Raw genomic sequence first — 6,435 nt, 5'->3', positions numbered from 1 at the left:
CGGAAAGAAAAATCTATAGTTGTGGGACAGGGTTCACCATCTTTTTGAAACAACAGCCTTGTTCTTTCTTATCATGAACCTTTGTATGTGACTTCTATCAAAACCTTCTGAAAGTAAGCTTCCTACCTTCGAATCCTTCTAGCCTTCCAATTCTTTATGGGGACTACTTCGAATGACTCAAATGGTTGTCATATTTCTATCTAACTTATTTGGACGGTCTTAATCTTTGAGATGTGGACGAGGTCTGTTAGTCTGCTTCTAAAGGAACCCTTCCAATGGTGACCTATGTGTCATCAGAGTATTCTAACGATGAGCTCGTCTTTTGATACTATGACTCTCAATATTAGATCAATGGTTGCTCTGAATGTTCCTTTAACCCGACCTCTCTCTTCTGGCCTCCGTCTCGAGCATTTCTAGTCCCATTGAAGAACTCCATTGGTGCAAGAAGTCAAGGGAGGGCTCCTCTGGAGGGACTTGCATTAAATGGCTAGCATGTGCCACATCCTAACAAAACCCAACACTTCTGCCACTATTAGTTGATTACAAAATTTCCTTCAACATTAGAAAACTGATATTAGGATGCATTCCAATTAGGATCGGCAACTGGGTTGGATCGGATACAAAATAGATTAAAAATTTATCAACTCCAATATGACTTATTTATTAAGTAGGTTAAAAATTCAGACTTAAACCTGACTATTTCTTTAAATAGGTAATCTAACCCGACCTTTAACAAATTGAATCAAATTAAACGGATAAAACAGTTAAGTATTAACATCATTAATTTTAATTTTTACCATGAGATATCAATTTAATAACAAAGATGTGCCACTTTTTATCTTTTTTGGGACTGGCATCTAGAGTTACATTGATGCCAAATAATTTGTGTATAGTTATGTTCTCTTTTCTTCTTGAGAGGATTACAATTGTGCATTTGATTGTGACGAGTCTGAAGATCCTTTGAAGCCCATGTTTTGTTCATTATCTAGAGATGTAGAACATAAAATGGTAGATTCTGCTCTATGACAATGGTTGAAAAGTTTTATGTTTCAATTATAAGGTAGTGTATGTGGTTATAAAATTATTCCCTAGATCAAAGTTTCTCCACACAGTTGGTAAAACAGAAAACCAATTATTATAAGCACCAACTAAAAATTGATGCATAATCCTTAATAGTTATTTCTTGCATAGAAAAAGTTAGGAGGTAAAGTAATTAATGACTATAGTATACACAAGGGTTGATACTTTCAGGCTTTTACTTAGAAGTGGTTAATGCTTGTCTCTATTGTAGGATGAGATAGCAAATTAGGATTTGTAAGTGGAATGGTATTTTTGAGTTGAATTAATTTTTGTACATAAGCTCTCTCTCCACCCTCTCCTGTCTATTTTCTTCTCAACAAATGAAAGTGACTGGTGAACATCCAAGATGGAGTTTTGGTAGCTCCCCACTTTTATATAAGCTTTAATTGACCAACAATATAACCATTCATTGTTCTAATCTAAGATGAGACGTGACTACAACCAAAGAGCCAGCTGTGCTTAATATAAAGTCTTGTTCAATTCACTGACTATAGAGAAAGAGATTGTCCATATAAAAACAAAGATTGGAAATTTTCTTTCGGACATAAGTAATGGGAACAATATCGCTTTCGTTGAGTCTTAAAAAGGTTTAGATTGATGCTATATAACTTTAGCTGAGGTCTATGTGGCTGATGAACGGCGTAATGCGAAAGGATCCCGTGCATGTAATATTTTCAGAGAAACAAATCATCAGTAACATGTTCTCTCAAAGAAATAAAATAAATAAAACTACAAATGAAAGATCACTAGTGAAGCCCAGCCAACTATTACTGAAGAAAGCAACAAGGGGAATTACCAAAAAAAATAAGAAGAAGAAGAAGAAAAGAAAATTGTGGTGTGTGCATTCTCTAGAAGGGTGGTGAAGCAGTAAAAATAACACATGTTTATCGATCGCGACACATAAGACATCAACTCTGACTTGTATAACCTATTGGCTCGTGCATTACTTCAAGTATCACAATCAACAACAAATAAATTCAGCATATAGCAGCCAAGGGTAACTGTGTTTAGACTAAATAGCAGCGATGTTTGATTAAGTTCTCTCCAACTAATGCACTGAGACTTGGACTACATAAGTCATAGAGCAGGCCAAATTGGACTACATCAAGATGGCTAACTATAATATTCTGCCACAGGTCGCCTTCCAATATCACCATCAACAATCCTCATTTTGGACTTTAAACACAAGCATCCATGCAACCATAAACCCAAGACAAAAAGAAAAATAGATTCTGAATATATCTGCTCCCTTTGAATTTGGTTTTGGACCCTTGACCATCTCATCTGAAGCTCAACTTGCATGAGAAGGCTCTATTATCCTTTTCAAGAATTATTCATGGCATCGTCATCTAGTTGAAGGTTTATTCATTTTGTTTTGTTCTGTTTTCAATCCCTAAAGTTTTATGAACAATTGATTAATTATAGGACCACCCCAGATGGTTAAAATGGTCCCCAAGCTCTGTTGAATAATCTATATTGACAGACCCACTGAAGGACCACAAGGCCATGATTTTTTTGGATACAGATTGGCCCTAAATTGGTCCACTCTCAAACTTCTCTAGTTGGCTGTTCTTGCCACTGCATTATTCGCCGCTAATTACAGCATTTTTTTTCAACAGTTTCCACTGTTCCAAAACATCAACTATTACTAAATAATTAATGCTAGACTTTTTCTAGTTTGGACACCAGACTTGTGGGAGTTTGCACTTGATCTTACTGAGCCAGGACCATCCTTTGGTTCAGCCCATTGCCTCATTGATTTACTGTCACTTTAAGGTCTGAAGAGGGTGGTTCTTTGGGATAATTAATATGGTACATCACTTGGCCTAATTACTTTTGCCCTTGCAACATTGTCATCTGCAGACAAACTTTGATGAGCTATGGATTGATGGAGATGGTCTGAAGACAGGCAACTGAATCGCTATCAGATGATTTGGTCAAGATTTTGCCTGTCAAGAGTTATATTTCCTTTTTAAACAAAGTTGGAGACTTGAGAAATCTCATTATCATATAGAATACATTCAAAGCAGATAATCCTAAAATATCTATGGAAAATCCAAAATACTATCAAATACCTTTGTTGAAAGAGAGTTACAGTGCTACTCTAGTTTCACTCCCGAGAACATTATCCTCAGTCACTCTTTTATCACATAGTCCACCAAGTGCTTCCTCTTTGATCTCCTAATGACTCTTTTAATTTAACCAAGAATATGAAATAATCAACCCTTTTTTGTTAAGTAGTTTGTTAATACCTGATACTTTTAGCTCGTGATGTTTAACAATGGTGGACAGGCTTCTTTATAACACAATTTTAGGAAGAGAAACATTTCTACAGTTCAAAATATATGCTTGATTCTTGGTCAAACTATTTTTTTTTTTTGGGGGGGGGGGGGAAAGAGTGAGGAATTCCTAACCCAGATATATTACTAGTAGTGGTTTATTTCCATGTGGAGTAAGAAGAAGACAGATAAGATAATGGAAAGTAGAAGCACGAGTTGGTATAGAGTTCATAGGGCAGAGAAAAGGTTAGAGAATGTAGCAATGGACTTGTTAGATTTATTAAGATAAAATAAGATTTATTAGAGAATGGTATATTTAAGTTGAATTAGTTCTTGTGTCCTACCAATGATTGTTTGGGGCCTGCTAAATCGAGGAACATCTTCCTTGTTTCCATGCCGTGCTCTTTATCTATCATCTTCTCATCCAATACATTATAGCTGCTGGATGAACATTTACATGAAGCACTTGTAATTCACTTTTGGTGGTTCACTTTTCTCTAAGCTTTGTTAATTTACCTATATGGATCATTCATTCCTCTCATCTAAGATTAGACATGACAATATTCTATCATGAGGCTGTGCCTATTAGTTTTCCTGATAAGTTCATGAATTGGAGTGAAAGACCTTAATCGTTTAAATTTAAAAGCAGACAAGGATAGTTTGTCTTGGACCTATAAGATAGGATTTAGAGTATAAGATGCAAAGGTCATTGCTAGACGGCATCGTCTTAAGTGCTGGTGGTTGATACCTGCCTGATTACGAAGGCTCTCATGCTAATTATATTTATTGAGAAGCAAATCACCATCGACAAACAGACATGTTTGCATTGGGCAATAGGACCTCAAATAATGATCCCACCTATAAAAAAAAGGGGGGGGTGAAAAAGAGTTTGTGGTGCAAATGTCCAAAACCCTAATCAAGGAGAAGAACTCTATTATGTTCATCCAAACACATAAGCCGTTATGTATGATTTTTCTAACCCATTGGCCCATATATTCCCTTCAATTATGATGATTAACGATGGATTTATTTGATACAAGATAAGCAAACATCACCTTGTTTACACTAAAAATTGATGATGGGTTCTCTCCAACTCACTTGCTCAAATATGGACTAGGACTACCGGTCAGCGCAAGCCAAATTGGACAACAATAAAGCCGGTTAACTTTTGGATCCTTCCTACAGGTTCCTTCCAAATATCACCATCAACAAAAACGTGTTTGGACTTTGGGCAATTGCACACTTGAAACTGAAGTGCTCCTAAAAAAACCAAGAAGATATGTTGAACCTGAATGCATCTAGCCCCTGGTTTAGAGGCTTTGACTGTCTTATCTGAAGCCTAATTTCCATGAGAAGGCCCTATTAGCCTCTTGGGGAATCATTCCTAGTGCCTTTGTCTAAGGTTCCTTTTTGTTTTCTTTTGTTTTGTTTCCCGTAAAACTCTAGTAGCTGAAAGCTTGGAATCGACAAAAGGAAAAAAAAAGGAAAATTATTAGGGGCATAGCTAAAATCTGTACCATTTATTTGAAAGACCACTATATAGTGGGCTCCAAGTTGGAAGATAGAGTATTGTTTATAAATTGTCCAAATGGTCCCAAGCTGTATTTCCATAATTTATATTGGCAGACTCGTTGCAGGACCATAAGAGATAAGAAGTATTTGGATGCAGATCTAGCTCACTCCCAATATTTTATGTTAAGGCTGTTCCTGTCAATAGCCTTCTTGCATTCTCTCTCACAATAGAACAATATATATTGAGGGACTTCACTAAATTTTTTCTATTTGTCATTTGCCCTTTAGACTCTTATCATTCCAAGGTTCGGAAAAGGTTGGTTCTTCGGGATAACGACAGGGTGCATTACTTCAATCTAGTTTTCTCCATCTAGCTTAACAATGTCACCCGAAGTCATTTACGATGGACTGATAATTGAATTACTATCAGTTGATATAGGTAATGCTTTCATCTCTAGAAAGTTATTTTTTCTTGGATTTCACAAGCAAAGTTGAGGAATCTCTTTTTCGTAGGACACACGCAAAGCTGTTAATCTTAAAATCTTCATAGAAAGTTATACTTCAAAACGAGCTGTAGCTTAACTTTTTTTTTTCAACTGATGTTACAATGCCACTCTTCAGCTTCAGAAGCTTGTTGTCGGTCACCCTTTCAGCAGTAATCCTAGTGCCTACTCTTTCACCCCCTTACGAATCTTGTAATTTAGGTTATTGGGTTTTTTTTATTAGGTTTGGCAATACCTGACGTTGTTAATTCCTGAAATGTTAACCATGTAGGCACCTCTGTAACACAATGTTACAAAGAGTACAGTATTTATGCACTTAAAACTATATGCTTGAGAACTTGATATATGCAACAAATGCGAGGCATTGCGAAATAAATTTCCAAAAAAGCACGTTTCATCATGAAGTTCCATTGGTTCACTTAACAGATTGAGAACCTAAAGTGCTTGTTATCAACCATAGCAGTGTTAATGATCTAGAACTGATTAAGTAGAGTTGACAATCGCAAACTGATTGAGTCACCTAAATCTAAGGCACATCCTGCCAATATTTAACAAAAGATTGAGAAATCCAACTCCAACGGGGACAGCAGAGATGATACATGGAACAGAATTGGTTAAATGAGTTCGAGGATTCCTACAGGGCTTTTATGAGGTTGCTGGTAAAGTCAGACTTACCTCACTCTTACAAGCTGATTGCTAATATATACACGGAGGAAAGGTTAATTCCAAGGACAACCATGATTTCCCAGCCATAATTTCGCTAATTAGGACAACTGATTGCAAGCTTATGATTGCTAACTATCCAAACTGGTAATTAGAAATAATAGCAACCCTAGACATGATTAAAGATTTAAAGTTACTCAAACTTATATAGAACAGATCCACATAAACCAAAACAAATATGATCTCTCATCCTCTGTTTTTATTTCTGTTCTATTCTTCTCTTTTTTCTCTAGATGAAAACTTGTTATGTCAAGGACTCCGTCTATTGCCAGAAACTCCTTTCCCAAAAGATCGAAAACTTACTAATATTGAAGAACTGACCTGACAGGCAAGGTACT

This window comes from Phoenix dactylifera, chromosome 3 (genome assembly GCF_051530095.1).
Source record: "Phoenix dactylifera cultivar Ajwa chromosome 3, Ajwa_hap1_PhDact_Kaust_v1.1, whole genome shotgun sequence".
NCBI classification, from domain to species: Eukaryota; Viridiplantae; Streptophyta; class Magnoliopsida; order Arecales; family Arecaceae; genus Phoenix; species Phoenix dactylifera.
This window is presented reverse-complemented; position numbering follows the sequence as displayed.